At 44.1% G+C, this 18,926-nt stretch overlaps 1 pseudogene across 1 annotated transcript in view; it reads right to left on the reverse strand.

The window, feature by feature from the left end:
* Nucleotides 1-725: 725 nt before the first annotated feature.
* Nucleotides 726-18,926, reverse strand: part of LOC106594202 (vitamin K-dependent protein S-like) — a 45,837-nt pseudogene continuing 27,636 nt past the window's right edge. The window contains exons 6-14 of the transcript XR_014383117.1: nt 14,455-14,583; nt 13,301-13,541; nt 12,988-13,187; nt 8,817-8,971; nt 8,292-8,363; nt 6,134-6,230; nt 4,602-4,738; nt 4,310-4,529; nt 726-1,034 (exon numbers count right to left, since the gene is read on the reverse strand). The product of XR_014383117.1 is annotated as a vitamin K-dependent protein S-like (transcript). The remainder of the gene's footprint in view (nt 1,035-4,309; nt 4,530-4,601; nt 4,739-6,133; nt 6,231-8,291; nt 8,364-8,816; nt 8,972-12,987; nt 13,188-13,300; nt 13,542-14,454; nt 14,584-18,926) is intronic.

The following is an 18,926-nucleotide window of genomic DNA, read 5'->3' on the forward strand; positions in this document are numbered from 1 at the left end:
CCACTGTATCAGAACCTTCCTCTACATATACACCAGGTCATTCCACTGTATCAGAACCTTCCTCTACATATACACCAGAACCATGGACCACAGGTCATTCCACTGTATCAGAACCTTCCTCTACATATACACCAGAACACCAGATCCCAGATCGCTGGCAACAGAACAAGTAATGCTGGATCAGTCAGTGTCGCTAGCAACAGAACAAGTAATGCTGTATCAGTCAGTGTCGCTGGCAACAGGTTTTGGTAACTCCTCTTCTCCACAGTAACAGACCCTGGTGTTTATTTCACGGCAATACAAACCATGGTGATGGTGAGGGGATGACATGTGTCCAATAAAAAATATGAAACCTTCAAAAACAGTCTAAACAAAGAGTGCAGGAAACTAAATAAACAGAAATGACTGCATTGTGCAAGTCCACCCACCATCTCTCCCTCCCTTCGTTCTCCCTACTCTCCCTCCCCCTTTCTTCCCTCTCTCCCTCCCCATCCTTTCTTCCCTCCCTCCCCCACTCCTTTCTCCCCCCCCTCTCTCTCCCCCTACCTCCCTCCCTCCCACCTCTCCCTCCCCCACTCCTTTCTCCCTCCCTACCTCCCCCTACCCCCTCCCTCTCTCTCCCCCTCCCTCCCCCACTCCTTTCTCCCTACCCTCCCTCCCTCCCCCACTCCTTTCTTCCCCCTCCCTCCCTCTCTCTCCCCCCACCTCCCTCCCTCCCCCACTCCTTTCTCCCTCCCTCCCCCTCCTCCTAATCATCAGGTAGAGGATCATATACACAGATTTGGGCCTCAGGAACAGAGATGTGTGGCGATTGGTCGACCTGGTTTGGTGAGGTCACTTCCTGTAAGGTGAGTGACGGGGCGTCGTCAGAGAGTGTCTTTGTGGGGGGGGCGAGACAGGGGGGCAGGAGTGGGACTTAATGCTGTTGTGTTTACTGTCTGCCTCGTCGAAGTCTAACAGCCGGCCGTTGATGTTGATGTCCATGCAGCCGTGGTATTAGGCCGTCACTGGGCTGGAGGAGACTGGGATATCATCTGGAGACGGACGGAGAGATTAAATACCAACCCCCAAAAAAAACACTTGTGGTTTCACACTTCATCAACGAAATCTGAGTCAATTCTGAAATATGGACTACGTTAGTCAAGTTTCACCAACCTGGCAGTCCTGTGGCTAATGAGCTACTAGTTAGTTAGTTAGTAACTAGCTAGTTACCTGGCAGTCCTGTGGCTAATGAGCTACTAGTTAATTAGTTAGTGACTAGCTAGTTACCTGGCAGTCCTGTGGCTACTGAGCTACTAGTTAGTTAGTGACTAGCTCGTTACCTGGCAGTCCTGTGGCTGCTGAGCTACTAGTTAGTTAGTGACTAGCTAGTTACCGGGCAGTCCTGTGGCTAATGAGCTACTAGTTAGTTAGTGACTAGCTAGTTACCTTGCAGTCCTGTGGCTAATGAGCTACTTGTTAGTTAGTTAGTTACCTGGCAGTCCTGTGGCTGCTGAGCTACTAGTTAGTTAGTGACTAGCTCGTTACCTGGCAGTCCTGTGCCTAATGAGCTACTAGTTAGTTAGTTACCTGGCAGTCCTGTGGCTAATGAGCTACTAGTTAGTTAGTTACCTGGCAGTCCTGTGGCTAATGAGCTAGTGACTAGCTATTTACCTGGCAGTCCTGTGGCTAATGAACTACTAGTTAGTTAGTGACTTGCTCATTACCTGGCAGTCCTGTGGCTAATGAGCTACTAGTTAGTTAGTGACTAGCTAGTTACCTGGCAGTCCTGTGGCTAATGAGCTACTAGTTAGTGACTAGCTAGTTACCTGGCAGTCCTGTGGCTAATGAACTACTAGTTAGTGACTAGCTCATTACCTGGCAGTCCTGTGGCTAACGAGCTACTAGTTCGTGACTAGCTAGTTATCTGGCAGTCCTGTGGCTAACGAGCTACTAGTTAGTTAGTGACTAGCTAGTTATCTGGCAGTCCTGTGGCTAACGAGCTACTAGTTAGTTAGTGACTAGCTAGTTATCTGGCAGTCCTGTGGCTAACGAGCTACTAGTTAGTTAGTGACTAGCTAGTTATCTGGCAGTCCTGTGGCTAACGAGCTACTAGTTAGTTAGTGACTAGCTAGTTATCTGGCAGTCCTGTGGCTAACGAGCTACTAGTTAGTTAGTGACTAGCTAGTTATCTGGCAGTCCTGTGGCTACTGAGCTACTAGTTAGTTAGTAACTAGCTAGTTACCTGGCAGTCCTCCTATACATGTCCTGACAGAGTGTGTCATCATTGTGATTAGTTAGTTAGTTAGTTAGTTAGTAACTAGCTAGTTACATGGCAGTGCTCCTATACATATCCTGACAGAGTGTGTCATCATGGTGGTTAGTTAGTTAGCTAGTAACTAGCTAGTTACCTGGCAGTCCTCCTATACATGTCCTGACAGAGTGTCATCATGGTGGTTAGTTAGTTAGTGACTAGCTAGTTACCTGGTAGTCCTCCTATACATGTCCTGACAGAGTGTGTCATCATGGTGGTTAGTTAGTTAGTAACTAGCTAGTTACCTGGCAGTCCTCCTAGACATGTCCTGCAGAGTGTGTCATCATTGTGGTTAGTTAGTTAGTTAGTGACTAGCTAGTAACCTGGCAGTCCTGTGGCTACTGAGCTACTAGTTAGTTAGTAACTAGCTAGTTACCTGGCAGTCCTCCTATACATGTCCTGACAGAGTGTGTCATCATTGTGTTTAGTTCGTTAGTTAGTGACTAGCTAGTTACTCGGCAGTCCTCCTATACATGTCCTGACAGAGTGTGTCATCATGGTGGTTAGTTAGTTAGTTAGTTAGTAACTAGCTAGTTACCTGGCAGTCCTCCTATATATGTCCTGACAGAGTGTGTCATCATGGTGTGGTTAGTTAGTGACTAGCTAGTTACCTGGCAGTCCTCCTATACATGTCCTGACAGACTGTGTCATCATGGTGGTTAGTTAGTTAGTAACTAGTTAGTTACCTGGCAGTCCTCCTATACATGTCCTGACAGAGTGTGTCATCATTGTGGTTAGTTAGTTAGTTAGTTAGTTAGTTAGTTAGTTAGTTAGTTAGTTAGTTAGTTAGTTAGTTAGTTAGTTAGTTAGTGACTAGCTAGTTACCTGGCAGTCCTCCTATACATGTCCTGACAGAGTGTGTCATCATGGTGGTTAGTTAGTTAGTTAGTTAGTAACTAGCTAGTTACCTGGCAGTTCTCCTATACATGTCCTGACAGAGTGTGTCATCATTGTGATTAGTTAGTTAGTAACTAGCAAGTTACCTGGCAGTCCTCCTATACATGTCCTGACAGAGTGTGTCATCATGGTGGTTAGTTAGTTAGTAACTAGCTAGTTACCTGGCAGTCCTCCTATACATGTCCTGACAGAGTGTGTCATCATTGTGATTAGTTAGTTAGTAACTAGCTAGTTACCTGGCAGTCCTCCTATACATGTCCTGACAGAGTGTGTCATCATTGTGGTTGGTTGGTTAGTTAGTTAGTTAGTTAGTGACTAGCTAGTTACCTGGCAGTCCTCCTATACATGTCCTGACAGAGTGTGTCATCATGGTGGTTAGTTAGTTAGTGACTAGCTAGTTACCCGGCAGTCCTCCTATACATGTCCTGACAGAGTGTGTCATCATGGTGGTTGGTTAGTTAGTTAGTTAGTTAGTTAGTAACTAGCTAGTTACCCGGCAGTCCTCCTATACATGTCCTGACAGTGTGTCATCATTGTGGTTAGTTAGTTAGTTAGTTAGTAACTAGCTTGTTACCTGGCAGTCCTCCTATACATGTCCTGACAGAGTGTGTCATCATGGTGGTTAGTTAGTTAGTAACTAGCTAGTTACCTGGCAGTTCTCCTATACATGTCCTGACAGAGTGTGTCATCATTGTGATTAGTTAGTTAGTAACTAGCAAGTTACCTGGCAGTCCTCCTATACATGTCCTGACAGAGTGTGTCATCATGGTTGTTAGTTAGTTAGTAACTAGCTAGTTACCTGGCAGTCCTCCTATACATGTCCTGACAGAGTGTGTCATCATTGTGATTAGTTAGTTAGTAACTAGCTAGTTACCTGGCAGTCCTCCTATACATGTCCTGACAGAGTGTGTCATCATTGTGGTTGGTTGGTTAGTTAGTTAGTTAGTTAGTGACTAGCTAGTTACCTGGCAGTCCTCCAATACATGTCCTGACAGAGTGTGTCATCATGGTGGTTAGTTAGTTAGTTAGTAACTAGCTAGTTACCTGGCAGTCCTCCTATACATGTCCTGACAGAGTGTGTCATCATGGTGGTTAGTTAGTTAGTGACTAGCTAGTTACCCGGCAGTCCTCCTATACATGTCCTGACAGAATGCGTCATGGTGTGGTTGAGTCGATCCAGCGCCCCGTCAGGGAGGCTGTAGGACCAGGTGGAGGTGTTGGCTACGATCTCCAGGCTAGTGGGGTTGACGGTCAGTTCTACAGACAGACGGTCTGGGTAACACAACATCAGCGACTGTAGCGTCGCCACGGACACTCCATCCAGGAACACCCGCAGGTCCTGGAGGAAGGAGGGGGGAGAGGTGAAGGGTGTGTGTGTGTGTGTGTGTGTGGAGATCGTTGCTGAACTCACAGCTTCTTCAGGTCCTTGCGTAACCACGGAGACAGACAGGGGGACGGTATCGTTGAGGACGAGAGCGAAGCGAACTCCTGTACTGCTGGACGGACGGATATTTACCTTCAGATCCACCCTCCAGCTACCTGACTCGCCTGTACACACACAGTTAGTTAGTTAGTTAGTTAGTTAGTTAGTTAGGCAGACAGCACCAAAGACTGCCCCTATGCCTCTATGTAGACCTCCCCAACTTCCTAATCATCTGGAGAATCACTGTTGTAGTAGAATATATATATATATATAGTCCACTGTAGTAGTAGAATATATATATATATATATAGTCCACTGTAGTAGTAGAATATATATATATATAGTCCACTGTAGTAGTAGAATATATATATATATATATAGTCCACTGTAGTAGTAGAATATATATATATATATATAGTCCACTGTAGTAGTAGAATATATATATATATATATAGTCCACTGTAGTAGTAGAATATATATATATAGTCCACTGTAGTAGTAGAATATATATATATATAGTCCACTGTAGTAGTAGAATATATATATATATAGTCCACTGTAGTAGTAGAATATATATATATAGTCCACTGTAGTAGTAGAATATATATATATAGTCCACTGTAGTAGTAGAATATATATATATAGTCCACTGTAGTAGTAGAATATATATATATAGTCCACTGTAGTAGTAGAATATATATATATAGTCCACTGTAGTAGTAGAATATATATATATAGTCCACTGTAGTAGTAGAATATATATATATAGTCCACTGTAGTAGTAGAATATATATATATAGTCCACTGTAGTAGTAGAATATATATATATAGTCCACTGTAGTAGTAGAATATATATATATAGTCCACTGTAGTAGTAGAATATATATATAGTCCACTGTAGTAGTAGAATATATATATAGTCCACTGTAGTAGTAGAATATATATAGTCCACTGTAGTAGTAGAATATATATAGTCCACTGTTGTAGTAGAATATATATAGTCCACTGTTGTAGTAGAATATATATAGTCCACTGTAGTAGTAGAATATATATAGTCCACTGTAGTAGTAGAATATATATAGTCCACTGTAGTAGTAGAATATATATAGTCCACTGTAGTAGAATATATATAGTCCACTGTAGAAGTAAAATCTAGTCTGTTGAAGTGAGCCAGTCTAGTGTACACTACTCACTCTAGTTTATGTTGAAGTGGGCCAGTCTAGTGTACACTACTCACTGTAGTCTGTTGAAGTGGGCCAGTCTAGTGTACACTACTCAGGGTAGTCTACGTTGAAGTGAGCCAGTCTAGTGTACACTACTCACCGTAGTCTACGTTGAAGTGGGCCAGTCTACTCACGGTAGTCTACGTTGAAGTGGGCCAGTCTACTCACGGTAGTCTACGTTGAAGTGGGCCAGTCTAGTGTACACTACTCACGGTAGTCTACGTTGAAGTGGGCCAGTCTAGTGTACACTACTCACCGTAGTCTATGAAGTGGGCCAGTCTAGTGTACACTACTCACGGTAGTCTACGTTGAAATGGGCCAGTCCCGCCCCTGTGAAGTAGGTTCCTCTCTCTACGTGCAGGAAACAGTGTTTGCTCTTCTTCTCTGGTTTGTCCTCTGACAAATCAATTGTAAATTTCGGTGTTCCTCAAGGTTCCGTTTTAGGACCACTATTGTTTTCACTATATATTTTACCTCTTGGGGATGTCATTCGAAAACATAATGTTAAATTTCACTGCTATGCAGACGACACACAGCTGTACATTTCAATGAAACATGGTGAAGCCCCAAAATTGCCCTCGCTAGAAGCCTGTGTTTCAGACATAAAGAAGTGGATGGCTGCAAACTTTCTACTTTTAAACTCGGACAAAACAGAGATGCTTGTTCTAGGTCCCAAGAAACAAAGAGATCTTCTGTTGAATCTGACAATTAATCTGGATGGTTGTACAGTCGTCTCAAATAAAACTGTGAAGGACCTCGGCGTTACTCTGGACCCTGATCTCTCTTTTGAAGAACATATCAAGACTGTTTCAAGGACAGCTTTTTTCCATCTACGTAACATTGCAAAAATCAGAAATTTTCTGTCCAAAAATGACGCAGAAAAATTAATCCATGCTTTTGTTACTTCTAGGCTGGACTACTGCAATGCTCTACTTTCCGGCTACCCGGATAAAGCACTAAATAAACTTCAGTTAGTGCTAAATACGGCTGCTAGAATCCTGACTAGAACCAAAAAATTTGATCATATTACTCCAGTGTTAGCCTCCCTACACTGGCTTCCTGTTAAGGCAAGGGCTGATTTCAAGGTTTTACTGCTAACCTACAAAGCATTACATGGGCTTGCTCCTACCTATCTTTCCGATTTGGTCCTGCCGTACATACCTACACGTACGCTACGGTCACAAGACGCAGGCCTCCTAATTGTCCCTAGAATTTCTAAGCAAACGGCTGGAGGTAGGGCTTTCTCCTATAGAGCTCCATTTTTATGGAATGGTCTGCCTACCAATGTGAGAGACGCAGACTCAGTCTCAACCTTTAAGTCTTTACTGAAGACTTATCTCTTCAGTAGGTCCTATGATTAAGTATAGTCTGGCCCAGGAGTGTGAAGGTGAACGGAAAGGCTGGAGCAACGAACCGCCCTTGCTGTCTCTGCCTTGCCGGTTCCCCTCTTTCCACTGGGATTCTCTGCCTCTAACCCTTTTACAGAGGCTGAGTCACTGGCCTACTGGTGTTCTTCCATGCCGTCCATGGGAGGGGTGCGTCACTTGAGTGGGTTGAGTCACTGACGTGGTCTTCCTGTCTGGGTTGGCGCCCCCCCCCCCCCCTTGGGTTGTGCCATGGCGGAGATCGTTGTGGGCTATACTCGGCCTTGTCTTAGGACGGTAAGTTGGTGGTTGGAGACATCCCTCTAGTGGTGTGGGGGCTGTGCTTTGGCAAAGTGGGTGGGGTTATATCCTGCCTGTTTGGCCCTGTCCGGGGGTATCATCGGATGGGGCCACAGTGTCTTCTGATCCCTCCTGTCTCAGCCTCCAGTATTTATGCTGCAGTAGTTTATGTGTCGGGGGGCTAGGGTCAGTCTGTTACATCTGGAGTATTTCTCTTGTCTTATCCGGTGTCCTGTGTGTATTTAAATATGCTCTCTCTAATTCTCTCTTTCTCTCTTTCTGTCTTTCTCTCGGAGGACCTGAGCCCTAGGACCATGCCTCAGGACTACCTGGTATGATGACTCCTTGCTGTCCCCAGTCCACCTGGCCGTGCTGCTGCTCCAGTTTCAACTGTTCTGCCTGCGGCTATGGAACCCTGACCTGTTCACCGGACGTGCTTGTTGCACCCTCGACAACTACTATGATTATTATTATTTGACCATGCTGGTCATTTATGAACATTTTAACATTTTGACCATGTTCTGTTTTAATATCCACCCTGCACAGCCAGAAGAGGACTGGCCACCCCTCATAGCCTGGTTCCTCTCTAGGTTTCTTCCTAGGTTTTTGGCCTTTCTAGGGAGTTTTTCCTAGGGAGTTTTTCCTAGCCACCGTGCTTCTTTCACATGCTTTGCTTGCTGTTTGGGGTTTTAGGCTGGGTTTCTGTACAGCACTTTGAGAATATCAGCTGATGTACGAAGGGCTATATAAAAATAAATTTGATTTGATTTGATTTGATTCTCCTGAATGACCTCCTTGACCCCGGACGACCCCTGGTTCATCAGGTTCCAGCCGCGGATACAGCCGTCCAGACGAGGGTTGATCTAGAACGGGGGTCGTTACGTCAAATGTTATCAGGTGGTTGTATGATGGTCGTTTTACGGTTATGGAATAGTTATTTTTATGGTTGTTCTGTGGTTGTCAAGTGATTGTCCGCTAATTGTTTGTGTGGTTTTTGGTTGAATGTTTGTTCTATGGTTGTTCTGTGTTTGTTCTATGTTTGTTCTATGTTTGTTCTATGGTTGGTTCTATGGTTGTTCTAAGTTTGTTCTATGCTTTGTTCTATGGTTTGTTCTATGGTTAGTTCTATGGTTTGTTCTATGGTTTGTTCTATGGTTTGTTCTATGGTTTGTTCTATGGTTTGTTCTATGGTTTGTTCTATGGTTTGTTCTATGGTTGTTCTATGGTTATTCTATGGTTTGTTCTATGGTTTCTTCTATGGTTTCTTCTATGGTTATTCCATGGTTGTTCTATGGTTGTGGCAGCGGGCTGTTTACCGGTTTGATGACGCTGTCGGTGCGGTTGGGCAGCCCTGCGATGTACACCTTGGTCTCCAGTTTCCCGTTAACGGACGTAAAGAGACTCCCGGGGCTGTTGATGCTCATCACAGCTTCCTTACTGATCTTAACACTGATGCTGGACTCTAGTTCATCTACAACAACATCAACATTACACAACAACAACAACAACATTACACAACAACATTACACAACAACAACATTACACAACAACGACAACATTACACAACAACAACACACAACAACAACAACATTACACAACAACATTACACAACAGCAACAACATTACACAACAACATTACACAACAACAACATTACATCATAATAATAAACTTTTATTTTTCTATGGGGTAGATCATCTTTAATATTCTGGTATATTGTGATAGATTGTGGTATATTGTGCTATATTGTGGTATTTTGTAATAGATTGTGGTATATTGTGATAGATTGTGGTATATTGTGGTATATTGTGATAGATTGTGGTATATTATGGTATACTGTGATAGATTGTGGCTTCTATCAATGTCATTTCCAACCCCCCATATATAGGAGTACCAGTTAAAAGTTTGGACACACCTACTCAGTCCAGGGTTTTTCTTTATTTTTACTATTTCCTACGTTGTAGATTAAACAAATCAAAATACATTTTATGTTTGAGATTCTTCCAAGTAGCCACCATTTGCGTTGATGACAGCTTTGCACACTTTGACAGCATTCTGCAGCGATACGCCATTCCATCTGGTTAGTTCTTGTTTTTCAACAGGACAATGACCCAACACACCTCCAGGCTGTGTAAGGGCTATTTGACCAAGAAGGAGAGTGATGGAGTGCTGCATCAGATGACCTGGCCTCCACAATCCCCCAACCTCAACCCAATTGAGATGGTTTGAGATTAGTTGGACTGCAGAGTGAAGGAAAAGCAGCGAACAAGTGCTCAGCATATGTGGGAACTCCTTCAAGACTGTTGGAAAAGCATTCCAGGTGAAGCTGGTTGAGAGAATGCCAAGCGTGTGTAAAGCTGTCATCAAGGCAAAGGGTGGCTACTTTGAAGAATCTCAAATATAAAATATATTTTGATTTGTTTAACACTTTTTTGGTTACTACATAATTCCATATGTGTTATTTCATAGTTTTGATGTCTTCACTATTATTCTAAAATGTAGAAAATAAAGAAAAACCCTTGAATGAGTAGGAGTGTCCAAACTTTTGACTGGTACTGTATATACTGTTGAAGTCGGAAGTTTACATACACCTTAGCCAAATACATTTAAACTCAGTTTCTCAGAATTCCTGACATTTAATCCTAGTAAAAATTCCCAGTCTTAGATTATCTTTGAGTCAGTGTATGTTTCATCTCTGCGTCATGGTTTGTTGTTTTTGTCATTCAGTTTATTTATGTATTGCATAGTTTCACAGTGTAAATAAAAATGTGGAACGACACACACGCTGCACTTTGGTCCTTTGGTGGTGGGAGATTCTGTCACGGCTGTCTTAAAGAGAAGCCGACCAAAGTGCAGTGTGTCATTCCACATTTTATAAGCAAAGAGGCACTGAGTTTGAAGGTAGGCATTGAAATGCATCCACAGGTACACCTCCAATTGACTCAAAAGATGTCAATTAGCCTAACAAGAAGCTTCTAAAGCCATGACATCATTTTCTGGAATTTTCCAAGCTGTTTAAAGGCACAAGTCAACTTAGTGTATGTAAACTTCTGAGCCACTGAAATTGTGATACAGTGAATTATAAGTGAAATAATCTGTCTGTAAACAATTGTTGGAAAAATGATTTGTGTCATGCACAAAGTAGATGTCCTAACCGACTTGCAAAACTATAGTTTGTTAACAAGAAATTTGTGGAGTGGTTGTCAAACGAGTTTTAATGACTCCAACCTAAGTGTATGTAAACTTCTGACTTCAACTGTAACATCACCAAATCTTAACACTGGATTGAGATCAAACCCATCTGAGCAAAACAAAAGACAGGCTAATATAACCAGCTAGTTAGTGACAGTAAAAGACAGGCAGTCAGGTTGGACAGATTACTAATATAACCAGCTAGTGACAGTAAAAGACAGGCAGTCAGATTGGACAGGTAACTAAAATAACCAGCTAGCCTGTTAGGGCTGGGGGGCAGTATTGACACGGCTGGATAAAAAACATACCCGATTTAATGTGGTTACCACTCCTACCCAGTAACTAGAATATGCATATACTTATTACATATGGATAGAAAACACCCTAAATTTTCTAAAACTGTTTGAATGGTGTCTGTGAGTATAACAGAACTCAAATGGCAGGTCAAAACCTGAGAGATTCCTTTACAGGAAGTGGGCTGTCTGACCATTTCTTGAACTTCTTTTCCATCTCTATCATTTACTAAGGATCTCTGCTCTAACGTGACACTTCCCACGTCGTCCATAGGCGCTCAGAGCCCGGGAAAAAACAGAATGTCGTCATTCCAGCCCCAGGCTGAAACACATTATCGCCTTTCTCAAGTGGCCGATCAAGGGACACTGGCCTTATGCGCGTGACCCCGACCGCCCCCGCCTTTGGGATTTTTTCCTCTGTTTGCCGAAAAGGAGATTCCCTGTCGGAATATTATCGCTTTTCTACGAGAAAAGTGTCGTAAAAATTGATTTTAAACAGCGGTTGACATGCTTCGAAGTACGGTAATGGAATATTTAGAATTTTATTGTCACGAATTGCGCCATGCGCGCGACACTTCTTTACTATTTCGGATAGTGTCTGGAACGCACGAACAAAACGCCGCTATTCGGATATAACGATGGATTATTTTGGACCAAACCAACATTTGTTATTGAAGTAGCAGTCCTGGGTGTGCATTCTGACGAAGACAACAAAAGGTAATCAAACTTTTATAATAGTAAATATGATTATGGTGAGTGCTAAACTTGCCGGGTGTCTAAATAGCGAGCCCGTGATGCCTGGGCTATGTACTTAGAATATTGCAAAATGTGCTTTCACCAAAAAGCTATTTTAAAATCGGACATATCGAGTGCATAGAGGAGGTCTGTATCTATAATTCTTAAAATAATTGTTATGCTTTTTGTGAACGTTTATCGTGAGTAATTTAGTAAAATGTTAGCGAATTCCCCGGAAGTTTGCGGGGGGTATGCTAGTTCTGAACGTCACATGCTAATGTAAAAAGCTGGTTTTTGATATAAATATGAACTTGATTGAACAAAACATGCATGTATTGTATAACACAATGTCCTAGGGTTGTCATCTGATGAAGATCATTAAAGGTGAGTGCTGCATTTAGCTGTCTTCTGGGTTTTGGTGACATTATATGCTGGCTTGAAAAATGGGTGTCTGATTATTTCTGGCTTGGTACTCTGCTGACATAATCTAATGTTTTGCTTTCGTTGTAAAGCCTTTTTGAAATCGGACAGTGTGGTTAGATTAACGAGAGTCTTGTCTTTAAATGGCTGTAAAATAGTCATATGTTTGAGAAATTGAAGTAATAGGATTTTTAAGGTTTTGAAAATCGCGCCACAGGCTGGCAGTGGCTGTTACGTAGGTGGGACGCAAGCGTCCCACCTAGCCCATAGAGGCTAGAGACAGTAAAAGACAGGCAGTCAGGTTGGACAGGTGACTAATATAACCAGCTAGAGACAGTAAAAGACAGACAGTCAGGTTGGACAGACGACTAATATAACCAGCTAGAGACAGTAAAAGACAGACAGTCAAGTTGGACAGACGACTAATATAACCAGCTAGTGACAGTAAAAGACAGGCAGTCAGGTTGGACAGACGACTAATATAACCAGCTAGTGACAGTAAAAGACAGGCAGTCAGGTTGGACAGACGACTAATATAACCAGCTAGAGACAGTAAAAGACAGGCAGTCAGGTTGGACAGACGACTAATATAACCAGCTAGTGACAGTAAAAGACAGGCAGTCAGGTTGGACAGGTGACTAATATAACCAGCTAGTGACAGTAAAAGACAGGCAGTCAGGTTGGACAGGTGACTAATATAACCAGCTAGAGACAGTAAAAGACAGGCAGTCAGGTTGGACAGGTGACTAATATAACCAGCTAGAGACAGTAAAAGACAGGCAGTCAGGTTGGACAGATGACTAATATAACCAGCTAGAGACCATAAAAGTAATCATTGATGTAATCCACAAGCCACTCTTACCACATGCCACTGTCCGTCGTTGATGGCCTTGCCCCCGCTGGTGACCTTGAGGGAGTGCTGGTTCTTGAACTGGACTTCGATCCGTCCTCCTCTCAGCCCCAGCATGAACCACGAGTCCCGGGAAGACTCTGCGTACAGAACCACCCCTTCTGGATCAAACGTACAGAAGTCAAACTCCGCAGCGAACCTTGAAGACACACGACCAGACGATTTAAGGGGTACAGCTGCGTAGTGAACAGGACATCCACAGCAGTTGTGTGTATGTCTGTCTCTACCTATGTGTGTTTTAAACCCCCTTACTTCGTGTTCTCCGGTAGTCTGAAACGGAGGTATATGACAGGTCCTCCGGTGAATTGTTCTCCCAGGTACAGCATCTCGGCGTGTTTGTAGTCGTACAGCTGGACGCACACTGGGACCTCCTCACAGGAACGCCGGTCCTCTGCTAACCGCAGACCCTGACGACCTTCGCAGCGGCAGGAGTAGCTACCCATCGTGTTCACGCACACGCCCTCACACACGCCCACCTCGCACTCGTCGACATCTGCGGGACGACCACGTGCATAAGACGGAGAGGAGTCGAGGTCAGAGGTCATTACAGGAGGTACAGGGGTCAGGGTTAAGATCAGTTGATTTCCAAACGTTCCATTAGGTCCTTGAATATAATTGTCTCTGACATTTTTGTTAATTTGACAGACTGTATATTTAGGGACGGCAGGTTAGTCTAGTGGTTAGAGCGTTGGGCCAGTAACCAGCAGGTAGCCTAGTGGTTAGAGTGTAGGGGCGGCAGGTTAGCCTAGTGGTTAGAGCGTTGGGCTAGTTAACCGAAAGGTTGCTAGATCGAATCCCCGAGCTGACAAGGTAAAAATCTGTCGTTCTGCCCCCTGAACAAGGCAGTTAACCCACTGTTCCTAGGCCGTCATTGTAAATAAGAATTTGTTCTTAACTGACTTGCCTAGTTAAATAAAGGTGTCAAGTCCTGACCATAGAAAGATGTTATTTTCTATGGTAGAGTAGGTCAGGGCGTGACAGGGTTTTTGTTTCTATGTTTTCTATTTCTATGTTTAGGTTCAATTTTTGGGGTATTTCTATGTTGGGATTTTGTTTGGGATGATCTCCAATTAGAGGCAGCTAGCTGGTCCTCGTTGTCTCTAATTGGAGATCATACTTAAGTAGGCTTTTTTTTCCCACCTGGGTTTTGTGGGTGATTGTTTTTGAGTAGTCTATGTTTCACCTCTGCGTCACGTTTTTTGTTAGTTTGTTTGTTGTTATTCTAGTTTATTTATATGTATTGCATAGTTTCACAGTATAAATAAAATGTGGAACAACACAAACACTGCACTTTGGTCCGCTCCTCCTTTCGACAGCCGTGACAAAAAGGTTAAATAAAATAAATAAAAATATTCGTGTGTGTGATAGTGTCTTTCTCGTGTGGGTGCAGTGGAGTGGCATCTCACCCAAACAGGAGCGTAAGGTGAAGTTGTAATTGAAGCCCGGGGGACACTCGCACTCATACATGCCAGGGTTGTTGACACATTTAGCTGGTTCCTCACAGATACTGGGGTACAGCAAACACTCATTGATATCTGGAGAGGGGAAATACATTTAGCTGGTTCCTCAGAGATACTGGAGTACAGCAAGATACTATCTGGAGAGGGGAACACATTTAACTGGTTCCTCAGAGATACTGGGGTACAGCAGATACTATCTGGAGAGGGGAATACATTTAGCTGGTTCCTCAGAGATACAGCAAGATACTATCTGGAGAGGGGAATACATTTAGCTGGTTCCTCAGAGATACTGGAGTACAGCAAGATACTATCTGGAGAGGGGAACACATTTAGCATATACTATCTGGAGAGGGGAAACACATTTAGCTGGTTCCTCAGAGATACTGGAGTACAGCAAGATACTATCTGGAGAGGGGAACACATTTAGCTGGTTCCTCAGAGATACTGGGGTACAGCAGACACTATCTGGAGAGGGGAAACACATTTAGCTGGTTCCTCAGAGATACTGGGGTACAGCAGATACTATCTGGAGAGGGGAACACATTTAGCTGGTTCCTCGGAGATACTGGGGTACAGCAGATACTATCTGGAGAGGGGAATACATTTAGCTGGTTCCTCAGAGATACTGGGGTACAGCAGATACTATCTGGAGAGGGGGAACACATTTAGCAGATACTATCTCGAGAGGGGAACACATTTAGCTGGTTCCTCAGAGATACTGGGGTACAGCAGATACTATCTGGAGAGGGGAAATACATTTAGCTGGTTCCTCAGAGATACTGGGGTACAGCAGATACTATCTGGAGAGGGGAACACATTTAGCTGGTTCCTCAGAGATACTGGGGTACAGCAAGATATTATCTGGAGAGGGGAATACATTTAGCTGGTTCCTCACAGATACTGGGGTACAGCAAACACTCATTGATATCTGGAGAGGGGAAATACATTTAGCTGGTTCGTCAGAGATACTGGAGTACAGCAAGATACTATCTGGAGAGGGGAACACATTTAGCTGGTTCCTCAGAGATACTGGGGTAAAGGAGATACCATCTGGAGAGGGGAACACATATAGCTGGTTCCTCAGAGATACTGGGGTACAGCAAGGTACTATCTGGAGAGGGGAACACATTTAGCTGGTTCCTCAGAGATACTGGGGTACAGCAGATACTATCTGGAGAGGGGAAACACATTTAGCTGGTTCCTCAGATATACAGGGGTACAGCAGATACTATCTGGAGAGGGGAACACATTTAGCTGGTTCCTCAGAGATACTGGGGAACAGCTGATACCATCTGGAGAGGGGAACACATTTAGCTGGTTCCTCAGAGATACTGGGGTACAGCAGATACTATCTGGAGAGGGGAAATACATTTAGCTGGTTCCTCAGAGATACTGGGGTACAGCAAGATACTATCTGGAGAGGGGAACACATATAGCTGGTTCCTCAGAGATACTTGGGTACAGCAGATACTATCTGGAGAGAGAAACACATTTAGCTGGTTCCTCAGAGATACTGGGGTACAGCAGATACAATCTGGAGAGGGGGAACACATTTAGCATATACTATCTGGAGAGGGGAAACACATTTAGCTGGTTCCTCAGAGATACTGGAGTACAGCAAGATACTATCTGGAGAGGGGAACACATTTAGCTGGTTCTTCAGAGATACTGGGGTACAGCAGATACTATCTGGAGAGGGGAACACATTTAGCTGGTTCCTCAGAGATACTGGGGTACAGCAGATACAATCTGGAGAGGGGGAACACATTTAGCATATACTATCTGGAGAGGGGAAACACATTTAGCTGGTTCCTCAGAGATACTGGAGTACAGCAAGATACTATCTGGAGAGGGGAACACATTTAGCTGGTTCCTCAGAGATACTGGGGTACAGCAGATACTATCTGGAGAGGGGAACACATTTAGCTGGTTCCTCAGAGATACTGGGGTACAGCAAGATATTATCTGGAGAGGGCAATACATTTAGCTGGTTCCTCAGAGATTCTGGGGTACAGGAAGATACTATCTGGAGAGGGGAACACATTTAGCTGGTTCCTCAGAGATACTGGGGTACAGCAGATACTATCTGGAGAGGGAAACACATTTAGCTGGTTCCTCAGAGATACTGGGGTACAGGAGATACCATCTGGAGAGGGGAACACATATAGCTGGTTCCTCAGAGATACTGGGGTACAGCAAGGTACTATCTGGAGAGGGGAACACATTTAGCTGGTTCCTCAGAGATACTGGGGTACTGCAGATACTATCTGGAGAGGGGAACACATTTAGCTGGTTCCTCAGAGATACTGGGGTACAGCAGATACTATCTGGAGAGGGGAAACACATTTAGCTGGTTCCTCAGAGATACTGGGGTACAGCAGATACTCTCTGGAGAGGGGAACAAATTTTGCAGTTCCTCAGAGATACTGGGGTACAGCAGATACTATCTGGAGAGGGGAAACACATTTAGCTGGTTCCTCAGAGATACTGGGGTACAGCAGATACTATCTGGAGAGGGGAATACATTTAGCTGGTTCCTCAGAGATACTGGGGAACAGCTTATACCATCTGGAGAGGAGAACACATTTAGCTGGTTCCTCAGAGATACTGGGGTACAGCAGATACTATCTGGAGAGGGGAAACACATTTAGCTGGTTCCTCAGATATACTGGGGTACAGCAGATACTATCTGGAGAGGAGAACACATTTAGCTGGTTCCTCAGAGATACTGGGGTACAGCAGATACTATCTGGAGAGGGGAACCACATTTAGCTGGTTCCTCAGAGATACTGGGGTACAGCAGATACTATCTGGAGAGGGGAATACATTTAGCTGGTTCCTCAGAGATACTGGGGAACAGATGATACCATCTGGAGAGGGGAACACATTTAGCTGGTACCTCAGAGATACTGGGGTACAGCAGATACTATCTGGAGAGGGGAAACACATTTAGCTGGTTCCTAAGATATACTGGGGTACAGCAAGATACTATCTGGAGACGGGAACACATTTAGCTGGTTCCTCAGAGATACTGGGGTACAGCAGATACTATCTGGAGAGGGGAACACATTTAGCTGGTTCCTCAGAGATACTGGGGTAGAGCAGATACTATCTGGAGAGGGGAATACATTTAGCTGGTTCCTCAGAGATACTGGGGTACAGCAGATACTATCTGGAGAGGGGGAACACATTTAGCAGATACTATCTGGAGAGGGGAACACATTTAGCTGGTTCCTCAGAGATACTGGGGTACTGCAGATACTATCTGGAGAGGGGAACACATTTAGCTGGTTCCTCAGAGATACTGGGGTACAGCAGATACTCTCTGGAGAGGGGAACAAATTTTGCGGTTCCTCAGAGATACTGGGGTACAGCAGATACTATCTGGAGAGGGGAAACACATTTAGCTGGTTCCTCAGAGATACTGGGATACAGCAAGATGCTATCTGGAGAGGGGAAACACATTTAGCTGGTTCCTCAGAGATACTGGGGTACAGCAGATACTATCTGGAGAGGGGAATACATTTAGCTGGTTCCTCAGAGATACTGGGGAACAGCTTATACCATCTGGAGAGGAGAACACATTTAGCTGGTTCCTCAGAGATACTGGGGTACAGCAGATACTATCTGGAGAGGGGAAACACATTTAGCTGGTTCCTCAGATATACTGGGGTACAGCAAGATACTATCTGGAGACGGGAACACATTTAGCTGGTTCCTCAGAGATACTGGGGTACAGCAGATACTATCTGGAGAGGGGAACACATTTAGCTGGTTCCTCAGAGATACTGGGGTAGAGCAGATACTATCTGGAGAGGGGAACACATTTAGCTGGTTCCTCAGAGATACTGGGGTACAGCAGATACTATCTGGAGAGGGGAATACATTTAGCTGGTTCCTCAGAGATACTGGGGAACAGCTGATACCATCTGGAGAGGAGAACACATTTAGCTGGTTCCTCAGAGATACTGGGGTACAGCAGATACTATCTGGAGAGGGGAAACACATTTAGCTGGTTCCTCAGATATACTGGCGTACAGCAGATACTATCTGGAGAGGGGAACACATTTAGCTGGTTCCTCAGAGATACTGGGGTACAGCAGATACTATCTGGAGAGGGGAACCACATTTAGCTGGTTCCTCAGAGATACTGGGGAACAGCAGATACTATCTGGAGAGGGGAAACACATTTAGCAGATACTATCTCGAGAGGGGAACACATTTAGCTGGTACCTCAGAGATACTGGGGTACAGCAGATACTATCTGGAGAGGGGAACACATTTAGCTGGTTCCTCAGAGATACTGGGATACAGCAAGATGCTATCTGGAGAGGGGAAACACATTTAGCTGGTTCCTCAGAGATACTGGGGAACAGCAGATACTATCTGGAGAGGGGAATACATTTAGCTGGTTCCTC

This window comes from Salmo salar, unplaced genomic scaffold (assembly GCF_965601325.2).
Source record: "Salmo salar unplaced genomic scaffold, fSalSal1 ptg000055l, whole genome shotgun sequence".
Lineage (NCBI taxonomy): Eukaryota > Metazoa > Chordata > Actinopteri > Salmoniformes > Salmonidae > Salmo > Salmo salar.